We start from the raw sequence: 11,255 nt of genomic DNA, 5'->3' as shown, positions 1-11,255 counted from the left end.
GGGGCCTTAGGCACTGAATGACCACTGGCTAACTGACAACCGGGGCAGCCCTCGTCCCAGCGAGTGGGTGACTTTATTTGACTGGGTTTTCAGGGAAAAACCTGTCTTAGTAAATCTGCCTACATAAAACATAGGTAAGTGCCAAGGAGAACACAAACCAAAACTGCTATACGAAAACAAAGCCGCGGAGTATCATGTTGGGGTAGGCTAGCAAGCTTCTGCCCGTAGTGACACGCTGTTTGTCCAGCTTCAGCACCTGGACAGCTCTGCACTCTTTTCAGCACTTTTTTTTCTTTTCTTTTTTTAACAGTGTTGCTCGGACAGCATCTCTTTCATTCATCCTTCCTGGTCGGCAGCCATTGCAAATGAAAGTATTTTTATATACGGGGTTTGGGGCTGAGCAATCAATTAAGCTCACATACTTAAAATTTTCACATGGATTCCCAGACCCAGTGCAGGGAGACAGATTGGCTTTTTCCCTGCCACATGCATTTTACTTTGAGCTTGGAAGCCTTTTTTTGTAAGTACATATTTAATTATTTGTATACTTGGACTAGAAAAAGGTTTAGCTGAAATCTTTCACTTGTGGCATATTTTAATTTTTAACCATGGGATTCAGATTGAAAAATATGAACTTTGCCTGGAAGTTAAAAATTTTAACCCACACACTGTACTGTAGGTGTTTAGGCTACATAAATAAAATAGATTTTATCATCAGCCTCTTCTTCAAATACAGAATGAAATGAAAGTCATCATCTTCATTATTCCCCCTCTTGCTTTTTTTCCTACTACTTCTCCTTATAGGTCTACCTGAATTTTCTTTGACTGACCTTTAGAAAGGTGGGTTGCTATTCATTTTCAGGAGTTAGCCTTGTTCTGTCACCACAGTTGACATTTCCAGAAGATCTGACACAATACAGTTTGCTCTACAGGTGAAAAAATCCATTATTGGAATCATCTGAGTTACTTTTTCAACTGACCTACATGGTAGCAAATATCATTGAAACCCTTTTTAGCATTCCAGTTTAAACATCTGGTTTATGTATTATTACAAAATATAGAATCATTTGAATATCTGCATTTTCCAAAGTGAAGCATAAAACGCAAGCAAACATTTGTAACAGTATACTTGAGGGAACAGTGATAATATTGGTAGTTCATAAGATTGGTTTTATAGTATGGCTGGCACTTAAATTTCATATGTGATCATTTCAATATGAAAATATTTCTGACTATTGTCTTATAATCCAATAAAAGATTTGTAGGCAGTTTTAGATTTAGGCAAATCAAATCAGCTAAATCCCTGAGTAATGTTTGTTTTGACATTCCAAACTTGTCATGTTTCACATCATTATTTTAATTAATTTCATTCCTGTTTTTCAAATCCAAATTCTTTCACAGGGGAATATACTGTTTAAAACCTTCCTCAAACTAGATATCCTGTTATCTCTTCTTTCTATCTAAAAGAAGAGAGGTTGATTGTACTGTTATTTCCTGCAAAACAATGTGCTTGCAGGGATAAAGGAAACGTCTATGACAGATTTTGAGGAGTTTGTTGTGATGACATTATACAGTATATGGAAATGCAGTACAGAAGACAACCAGAAATTGAGATATGAACTAAATGTGTAATGCTTTCATTTAGAATTAATTCGTTAAGCCTGATTTCTTGGGAAGGACACATATAATTCACTGATGCTCTACTAATCAAAACAAATGAGCAACATGTTTTTATTTGGTATTGCTTTAGGTACACATAGGTAAGCTAACATTCAATCAATCCTGAAAGCAGCGATCCAATTTGGGTCCAGCAGCTTTTTATTGCTTCCATGCAGGAGTGTTGTTATGAGGTTGTTATTGTGATGTTATCGAAGCCTCTCAGTATGGGAAAAAATCAGTTGAAGCTAAGTGGATTAGCCAGCAGTCAGAATAATCATACAATTGGCGTGTTACAGTCTGAAAGTAAAACTAATGATGTAGCATACAGGTAGGCATTCACACCACCACCATTTCCAGGCTATATCAAGTCTTTCATTCAACTGGTACCACAGCGGATTGCCCCTGCTGTGAATGTTCACATGCCAACAGGGAGGACAAATAGGACAAGTGATTATAACTGCCCTGACTGAGGGCACAGAACAGAACATGTTCCATACAGTACCTATTATTCATAGCAGCTTGTAATATGATAGAATCCATTTCAGTCTAATGTCATATTGTGTTATATATGAGTATATCTCCAGTCTTTCTATTGTTAATAGTTGAAAATGAAACACAAGGCAGGCAAATTTTGAGAATGTAGAGTTGATTCCTGAAAAGGGAAACCCAATCTATAGTTAGGTAGCTTAGTGTTACTGCTGCAGGAGTCCATAATAGGTAGAATGTGCAAAACCTTTTTTAGCCCCCACAGGGTTTTTCAGTTTTTTGATTTAACATTTCTGTTCTGTATCATGTGAATATATCACACTAGGAGCTACCATTGTTGGTACCCTAGCAATGACTTTACTTAAGTTTATAAATATTGAAAATAAACCTGTGCCAACACCCTTTTAATGCCACGGTTGCCAAATCTAAGTCCTCAAAATTAACGAATGCAGCTGTGAAAATGAACTGTAAGATATATTACTGCTAGATTATCATATTTCAAATTCTGAATGTTTTATTTTTTGGGAAGGAAGTAGCTGTATTCATTTTTTTTTTTCATTAGATCACCAACTATTTGGGCCAGGCCGAGCAACGAGTACAAATGGATATTCGTAACAAGTATGGCCATATGTCTGGGTACGGGTAATTCTGATATTTCCAATAAATATAGTTTACAAAAACACACATTGTGGACATGGCAGCCCTTAATTTCTTCATTTTGTACAATGAATGCACAGGGGAAAATGTCATTTTATGATTCTAGCCATGGAGCTTTGGCAGAAACATTTCTATCAGAAAGCTGCAAAGCGGCAGGGAAACACAGCTCAACCTGGATACAGTGTGCATCAAGAAATCAAGTGACACACGCAACAGAAAACATTTACTTGTACCTAAATGTACTCGCTATTGGGGGCTACTTTGAAGTATGTTTCCTTGAATGCATATTCCTGTTACACAATGTGAACAGAGTTATGTTCTTTTTTATAAATATTGATTTCAATTTTCCAGTTCTGTATGTAGGCCTACATGTAATCAGTTTACAACTGGTTACACAAAATTTTCTTTTGAAATGTTTATTACATTTCAAAAGAAATAAACATTTTATTATTATAGTTTTCATTTTTTTTTTAAGTTACACCTATGGCTAAATGTAAAAAAAAAAAAACAAAAAAAAAAAAGAAAAAAAAAAAAAGCCTTTTATGATATTTTGTAAATAATTACTTCATTTTTACAATTTTTATATGATATATAGTTTATATCTGTTTACACTATCTTTTGAAATGTTTATTTTATTATAGTTTTTCATTTTTTTAGTCATGTGTTACATGCGCTAATTTCGAAAATAAAGCCTTTTGTGTTTATTTTTTTATTTAAATACAGTGTTTCTGCTATGCAAATGGTAGATATGATGTTCATAAATAAATATTTTGAGTTGTATCTGTTTCATGTTTTTGTTTCATTTTTATATCGAAGCTGTTTAAAATGTACCTGTCAAAATGACTACTGCTGGCGGTTCTAGGTAGTAACATAAACCCGGCGGTTCTAGTGTTAATTTCAACCTCTTTCCAAGTTTTATATAAAAGAAAACTTAAAAGTATATTGTAGCTTCACAATTTGTCAAGGACTTTAAATCTGAAATCAAAATTGAAAGTTGAGAGAAAAGAGAGTTGCAGAGCTAGATAAGGTTTTATAATGCACAGTATTTTACAAAAATCAACCTCCAAAATGGCAAAGGCAGACCAGAGCTAAGACTTGCCAAAAAGTGAGACTGGAAACGCAATTGCCCTATTTGAGATAACATTATAAAAATAAAAAAATTTAAAATAAAGAAACACACAAATAGTAAAAAAAAAAAAAATATATATATATAAAAAAAAAAACATATTACATCTATTACAGATAAAACTTTGATATTTAGAATTTTATTTGGGACGGAGGAAGGGAGACAAAAAAAAAAAAACACATTGTAGTGTATTTAGTGATTTTCAAAACTAGAATAAATAATAATCAAGCTAAAACATTTTGTTGCAGAAAATTAATACGTCATAACATAAAATATATATTTGTTATGAATTTAAAATTGCATACAAGATAATGATCAGTAAACTACTTACAGTAAATTGTCATTACAGAAAGATGAAAAAGAGAAAACATGCAGTAAGAAAACTGTAAACTGTTAGGCAGCATGCAATTAGAAAACAAGACATCATGCTATAAGAACAGTGAATGAACAGCCAGGCAACATGCAAAATGAAAACAAGACAGCATGCTATCAGAACAGTGAATGAACAGTGAGGCAGCATGCAATCAGAAAACAAGACAACATGCTATAAGAACAGTGAATGAAAAGTGAGGCAGCATGCAATTAAAAAACAAGACAGCATGCTATCAGAACAGTGAATGAAAAGTGAGGCAGCATGCAATTAGAAAACAAGACAGCATGCTATCAGAACAGTGAATGAAAAGTGAGGCAGCATGCAATTAGAAAACAAGACAGCATGCTATCAGAACAGTGAATGAACAGTGAGGCAGCATGCAATTAGAAAACAAGACAGCATGCTATAAGAACAGTGAATGAACAGTGAGAAAAATTTCGCCATCCTTTTTCACACACACAGTAAAAGTAAACTAATAATAAAATACAATAGCTAAATAAATAATAATAATGAATACTAACAATTACCTATGTCTATTTAATAACCGACACAAAACACACACACACACACACAAACACACACACACAAACACACACACACACACACACAAACAGTTTTTGCTCATTTAGAGAGTATATGTTCAGAGAAAAAAACACAGGGATGTCAGTATTCGGTATGTGAAAAGCATTATGAGCATTATGAGAGCGCCATTGTGTAAACTAGGACTTGACATAGTTTAAACATTCATAAAAATGTACATCAATGTAAAAATGTACAACAAATTATGTTTTTTTTTTTGTTGTTTTTAATTTTTTTCGTGAAAACAACTGATCATTTAGTATTCAAGCCCAAATTCTGAGAGAGGAACATATGTCTTTGTTTAGATACCATGTGCATTGGAGTGCCCACTTAAACAGTATGGAGCAACATAAGTCCCCATTTAGATAGTACAGAACGACGCTCACTGCTGTGTGTTTGTGCAATGTAAGTACACTATGCAAGTACATTGTAAGTAACTGATATAAAATAGTTATAGTAATTAGGCTGCTAACTGTTTTCATGGTTCTATCAATATAATAACATATATTCTGACGGTAGAGTGATGTGTGTGTCGAAACATCACTGTTGACAGTTAATTAAATTGTTATTTTCGATAGATTCATTATTATTTTATGATTATATTATGAGATGAATAATAATATACAATAATAATTATAATAATAATGACTACAGCTAAATAATGTCTTTGTTCTTTATAGGCTACATACACAAGTAAAAATAAAAACTAAACCAATAATTTACACACACAGAGTAATCTAAATTTTAAAAGTAAAATGATCCTATCAGTTAATGGTGTAAATAGAACTTTGGCAGTGCTAGTTGTTCTATAATTATTATATCTTTGTCTTTGTGAATGAAGAGTTAACAGGTTTCATTCTAATTAAACCCTTAAGGGGAATAATTAAAAAGTCTGAATAATTTGCATAGCCCAGTGTCTGCACAATTACAATAGGTTTCAACATCCAGCTCATGTTGGAATGGTTTTAAAACTTCTCCTTGTAGTAGTCTCAATTCCATCTCATAGCTGTTTTCTTCTTGGTCCCCCATGGTGTTAATTATCTTTTCCAGTAGAACGTGGATTTGCTGCTTTGTGGTAACTACATCTAAAGGCTCTCCTTCCCCCAGATGGCTTCCTCTGAGCACTTTGTTGTTATCCAATATACATTTATCTGAATGGCATTTCCTAAGCATCCCACCTCTTCTCGTTGGCTTCTGTATCTCCCTATTATTTGCTGTGCCCTTTCCTTTTCAGCATCTAATCGTCTTGGTATCCCATCACTAATTACAATAAGATCCATGGAGAATTACAGGAATTGGGGAACTGAAGTCTTGTACTGAAGCTAAGCCAATTGGGATATAGTCAGGACAGCATTAACCAATGCATACTTTTCATTGTACTCTTCTGCCCACTGCTTTGGAATCAGTGGAGTATCTTTGTCACTTACTTTTCTTAGGGTTAATAGCAGACCTTACAAAGCATCTCAACGTAGTTGAATTTCACTTCAAACACCAAAGTGTACTGACCCTGTTTACTGCAAAGAAGACACAGTGAGACAGCGACATGGGTCAGTAGCTATTTATTCCGCTGTGATTAAAAGCTGTCTGCACAGCCAAACCAGAGCTCTAAACCTTGTTGTGGCTATTTCAACATAACCTAGTGACTCATCTTGGGAGAAAAAATCAATTTCAGGAAAACTTTGTGAAAAACGTAAAGGCTGCCCTTCGTATCAATTATATCATGGGGAAGAGGAGGCCTTGGTCTCAGTTTGGCTCCCCAGTGATGGCACAAAGCAACTTTGGTAGTTACTAAAGTGCAAAAACAGGGATAAGAGGACGAGGTCTGTCAAGGTGGTGTCCCAGGCTAAGCAAGGAGAGTGAATGAGATGGGATAATGTGGAACAGAGTAAGATTGACTGGCGAGACCTGTGGATTGTGGAACTGAGGAGGATCAGCTTCCTAATTAGGTACACATATGATGTTTCATCCATCATCACAGAGCCTGAATGTGTGGGTAGGGGAGAACCCTTCATGTCCTTTGTGTTAATCAGCGGCTACCCTGAAGCACATTCTTACAGGTGTCTCTGAGCTAGGATTGCTTCACTTGGCATCACAACCAGATTCTGCATTGATTGTCGACAATGTATTGAAGGCTCTCAGATCCACAGTGATGAGGTCTCTACACTAGACTGTATTGAAAGTGCTGGCTCTCAGATCCACAGTGATGAGGTCTCTACACTAGACTGTATTGAAAGTGCTGGCTCTCAGATCCACAGTGATGAGGTCTCTACACTAGACTGTATTGAAAGTGCTGGCTCTCAGATCCACAGTGATGAGGTCTCTACACTAGACTGTATTGAAAGTGCTGGCTCTCAGATCCACAGTGATGAGGTCTCTACACTAGACTGTATTGAAAGTGCTGGCTCTCAGATCCACAGTGATGAGGTCTCTACACTAGACTGTATTGAAAGTGCTGGCTCTCAGATCCACAGTGATGAGGTCTCTACACTAGACTGTATTGAAAGTGCTGGCTCTCAGATCCACAGTGATGAGGTCTCTACACTAGACTGTATTGTATTGCTCTCAGAAGTGCTGAGGTCTCTCTGTAGATCCACAGTGATGAGGTCTCTACACTAGACTGTATTGAAAGTGCTGGCTCTCAGATCCACAGTGATGAGGTCTCTACACTAGACTGTATTGAAAGTGCTGGCTCTCAGATCCACAGTGATGAGGTCTCTACACTAGACTGTATTGAAAGTGCTGGCTCTCAGATCCACAGTGATGAGGTCTCTACACTAGACTGTATTGAAAGTGCTGGCTCTCAGATCCACAGTGATGAGGTCTCTACACTAGACTGTATTGAAAGTGCTGGCTCTCAGATCCACAGTGATGAGGTCTCTACACTAGACTGTATTGAAAGTGCTGGCTCTCAGATCCACAGTGATGAGGTCTCTACACTAGACTGTATTGAAAGTGCTGGCTCTCAGATCCACAGTGATGAGGTCTCTACACTAGACTGTATTGAAAGTGCTGGCTCTCAGATCCACAGTGATGAGGTCTCTACACTAGACTGTATTGAAAGTGCTGGCTCTCAGATCCACAGTGATGAGGTCTCTACACTAGACTGTATTGAAAGTGCTGGCTCTCAGATCCACAGTGATGAGGTCTCTACACTAGACTGTATTATGCTGGCTCTCAGATCCACAGTGATGAGGTCTCTACACTAGACTGTATTGAAAGTGCTGGCTCTCAGATCCACAGTGATGAGGTCTCTACACTAGACTGTATTGAAAGTGCTGGCTCTCAGATCCACAGTGATGAGGTCTCTACACTAGACTGTATTGAAAGTGCTGGCTCTCAGATCCACAGTGATGAGGTCTCTACACTAGACTGTATTGAAAGTGCTGGCTCTCAGATCCACAGTGATGAGGTCTCTACACTAGACTGTATTGAAAGTGCTGGCTCTCAGATCCACAGTGATGAGGTCTCTACACTAGACTGTATTGAAAGTGAAATGGCTCTCAGATCCACAGTGATGAGGTCTCTACACTAGACTGTATTGAAAGTGCTGGCTCTCAGATCCACAGTGATGAGGTCTCTACACTAGACTGTATTGAAAGTGCTGGCTCTCAGATCCACAGTGATGAGGTCTCTACACTAGACTGTATTGAAAGTGCTGGCTCTCAGATCCACAGTGATGAGGTCTCTACACTAGACTGTATTGAAAGTGCTGGCTCTCAGATCCACAGTGATGAGGTCTCTACACTAGACTGTATTGAAAGTGCTGGCTCTCAGATCCACAGTGATGAGGTCTCTACACTAGACTGTATTGAAAGTGCTGGCTCTCAGATCCACAGTGATGAGGTCTCTACACTAGACTGTATTGAAAGTGCTGGCTCTCAGATCCACAGTGATGAGGTCTCTACACAGTGATGAGGTCTCTACACTAGACTGTATTGAAAGTGCTGGCTCTCAGATCCACAGTGATGAGGTCTCTACACTAGACTGTATTGAAAGTGCTGGCTCTCAGATCCACAGTGATGAGGTCTCTACACTAGACTGTATTGAAAGTGCTGGCTCTCAGATCCACAGTGATGAGGTCTCTACACTAGACTGTATTGAAAGTGCTGGCTCTCAGATCCACAGTGATGAGGTCTCTACACTAGACTGTATTGAAAGTGCTGGCTCTCAGATCCACAGTGATGAGGTCTCTACACTAGACTGTATTGAAAGTGCTGGCTCTCAGATCCACAGTGATGAGGTCTCTACACTAGACTGTATTGAAAGTGCTGGCTCTCAGATCCACAGTGATGAGGTCTCTACACTAGACTGTATTGAAAGTGCTGGCTCTGATCCACAGTGAAGGTCTCTACACTAGCTGGCTCTCAGATCCACAGTGATGAGGTCTCTACACTAGACTGTATTGAAAGTGCTGGCTCTCAGATCCACAGTGATGAGGTCTCTACACTAGACTGTATTGAAAGTGCTGGCTCTCAGATCCACAGTGATGAGGTCTCTACACTAGACTGTATTGAAGTGCTGGCTCTCAGATCCACAGTGATGAGGTCTCTACACTAGACTGTATTGAAAGTGCTGGCTCTCAGATCCACAGTGATGAGGTCTCTACACTAGACTGTATTGAAAGTGCTGGCTCTCAGATCCACAGTGATGAGGTCTCTACACTAGACTGTATTGAAAGTGCTGGCTCTCAGATCCACAGTGATGAGGTCTCTACACTAGACTGTATTGAAAGTGCTGGCTCTCAGATCCACAGTGATGAGGTCTCTACACTAGACTGTATTGAAAGTGCTGGCTCTCAGATCCACAGTGATGAGGTCTCTACACTAGACTGTATTGAAAGTGCTGGCTCTCAGATCCACAGTGATGAGGTCTCTACACTAGACTGTATTGAAAGTGCTGGCTCTCAGATCCACAGTGATGAGGTCTCTACACTAGACTGTATTGAAAGTGCTGGCTCTCAGATCCACAGTGATGAGGTCTCTACACTAGACTGTATTGAAAGTGCTGGCTCTCAGATCCACAGTGATGAGGTCTCTACACTAGACTGTATTGAAAGTGCTGGCTCTCAGATCCACAGTGATGAGGTCTCTACACTAGACTGTATTGAAAGTGCTGGCTCTCAGATCCACAGTGATGAGGTCTCTACACTAGACTGTATTGAAAGTGCTGGCTCTCAGATCCACAGTGATGAGGTCTCTACACTAGACTGTATTGAAAGTGCTGGCTCTCAGATCCACAGTGATGAGGTCTCTACACTAGACTGTATTGAAAGTGCTGGCTCTCAGATCCACAGTGATGAGGTCTCTACACTAGACTGTATTGAAAGTGCTCTCAGATCCACAGTGATGAGGTCTCTACACTAGACTGTATTGAAAGTGCTGGCTCTCAGATCCACAGTGATGAGGTCTCTACACTAGACTGTATTGAAAGTGCTGGCTCTCAGATCCACAGTGATGAGGTCTCTACACTAGACTGTATTGAAAGTGCTGGCTCTCAGATCCACAGTGATGAGGTCTCTACACTAGACTGTATTGAAAGTGCTGGCTCTCAGATCCACAGTGATGAGGTCTCTACACTAGACTGTATTGAAAGTGCTGGCTCTCAGATCCACAGTGATGAGGTCTCTACACTAGACTGTATTGAAAGTGCTGGCTCTCAGATCCACAGTGATGAGGTCTCTACACTAGACTGTATTGAAAGTGCTGGCTCTCAGATCCACAGTGATGAGGTCTCTACACTAGACTGTATTGAAAGTGCTGGCTCTCAGATCCACAGTGATGAGGTCTCTACACTAGACTGTATTGAAAGTGCTGGCTCTCAGATCCACAGTGATGAGGTCTCTACACTAGACTGTATTGAAAGTGCTGGCTCTCAGATCCACAGTGATGAGGTCTCTACACTAGACTGTATTGAAAGTGCTGGCTCTCAGATCCACAGTGATGAGGTCTCTACACTAGACTGTATTGAAAGTGCTGGCTCTCAGATCCACAGTGATGAGGTCTCTACACTAGACTGTATTGAAAGTGCTGGCTCTCAGAACCACAGTGGGAGTTCTCTACACTAGACTGTATTGAAGGCTCTCAGATCCACAGTGATGAGGTCTCTACACTAGACTGTACTGAAAGTGCTGGCTCTCAGATCCACAGTGATGAGGTCTCTAAACTAGACTGTATTGAAAGTGCTGGCTCTCAGATCCACAGCGATGAGGTCTCTACACTAGACTGTATTGAAAGGCTCTCAGATCCACAGTGATGAGGTCTCTACACTAGACTGTATTGAAAGTGCTGGCTCTCAGATCCACAGTGATGAGGTCTCTACACTAGACTGTATTGAAAGTGCTGGCTCTCAGATCCACAGTGATGAGGTCTCTACACT

The sequence above is a fragment of the Polyodon spathula genome, chromosome 23 (genome assembly GCF_017654505.1).
Source record: "Polyodon spathula isolate WHYD16114869_AA chromosome 23, ASM1765450v1, whole genome shotgun sequence".
Taxonomy (NCBI): domain Eukaryota; kingdom Metazoa; phylum Chordata; class Actinopteri; order Acipenseriformes; family Polyodontidae; genus Polyodon; species Polyodon spathula.
This window is presented reverse-complemented; position numbering follows the sequence as displayed.